Here is a 1,414-nt window from a genome sequence, read left to right as displayed (position 1 = left end):
GTGCGTTTTTGTTGCGTTTTATCATTTATTATCCGCCTCTCTTTCTCTCTCTCTCTCTCTCTCTCTCTCTCTCTCTCCCTCTCTCTATCTATCTATTTCTCTCTCCAACCCTCTATGCCTCTCTTTCTCTAGTTTCTTCACTGTCACTTATTCACTAGTTCACCTTCCATGCAATGATCACCCAACCACAGACAAAGTGCGCTCTCCTGTCACTCTGTGTCACCCCTCAATGTCCACCCAGCATTCTCAATACTGTCCCGCGGTATATCAGCAGCCCGGTTAGCTCAGTCGGTAGAGCATCAGACTTTTAATCTGAGGGTCAAGGGTTCGAGTCCCTTATTGGGCGCTGCTAATTTTTTTTTACTGTTTTTTTTCCTAAAATATATTATTTTAATTGTAAAAAGTGTTATCAGACTCACCTCATCTTTTTGTACTTGGTAGACTACAATCGACCTTGAGCTTAGTCTGAATGCAATCTGACCTCTTACCACCGTACAGTGATGAAATATTGGTGTAAGAGGTTAATATATCATGGTATATCCAAAGCACTGATTTGTGAACGCTATAACTTTATGTGTGAATCTGAGAGTTATTTTCACCTCACATATTGCATCCATCCCGGTTAGCTCAGCTGGTAGAGCGTCAGACTCTTATTCTGAATGTCGAGGGTTCGAACCCCTCACTGGGAAGTTTATTTTTTTTTATACGTCTTGTGTATTTGAGGTGTGTATGTGTGTGTGTGTGTGTGTGTGTGTGTGTGTGTGTGTGTGTTTTTGTGTGTGTGAGTGTGTATGTGTGTGTGTGTGTGTCCAAGACTGCCTGTATATTTCTCATTAGTCCCTTACGTGTTTGTGTGTTCACACGACATTTATTTCTTTTTTCTTTGGAATCAACAGCTTGACAAATTCATGCATGGGCGTGCATCTCGGTGTGAACCAATTATTGGCTTACGTCGCAATTTTGTATTGCTGCAGCACCCTATTCATCGGTAATGTCTTCCCCTTTTCAGAAATACAAAACAAAACTGCCAGCAATAAATCAACGACAGTTATTACAAAGTGAACAGGCAAGGAATTGCCGTGTCGATACGCGTTACCTTTTTGTTAGAGCAAAGAACTTTTTTCAAATACTTTTAATACCGTGACACTCGTCCGTCGAATGTTCTTTGAAGCAGATTGTGAAAAGACTGGCCGACCTACATACTAACGTGCATTTACGACACACATCGGACGTTACGGTTTCGGGAAAATGACAATCTAATGGTAAAATATAGATCCAGATTTTTTTGGTCATAATTTAAGTACTATCGATTTTTTTCTGCGTAAAGTGGTAAATACACAAACTAAAGGTATTTTTTGGAAAATAGAAGTTCTTAGGAAAAAAAAAGAAAAAAGGGAAAAACATGTAATTGGGG

General features: G+C 39.7%; 2 non-coding genes across 2 annotated transcripts; both read left to right on the top strand.

Annotated features, from left to right (window-relative positions):
• Window positions 1-273: 273 nt before the first annotated feature.
• TRNAK-UUU lies at window positions 274-346 on the top strand. The gene has a single exon. It is a non-coding gene; the product is annotated as a tRNA-Lys (tRNA).
• Window positions 347-616: 270 nt separating this feature from the next.
• Window positions 617-689, top strand: TRNAK-CUU. Its single transcript has one exon. It is a non-coding gene; the product is annotated as a tRNA-Lys (tRNA).
• Window positions 690-1,414: the final 725 nt, after the last annotated feature.

This window comes from Aplysia californica, unplaced genomic scaffold, assembly GCF_000002075.1.
Source record: "Aplysia californica isolate F4 #8 unplaced genomic scaffold, AplCal3.0 scaffold00115, whole genome shotgun sequence".
Taxonomy (NCBI): Eukaryota; Metazoa; Mollusca; class Gastropoda; order Aplysiida; family Aplysiidae; genus Aplysia; species Aplysia californica.
Note: the sequence above shows the minus strand (reverse complement) of the source record. Positions and strands in the feature narration are given on the sequence as shown.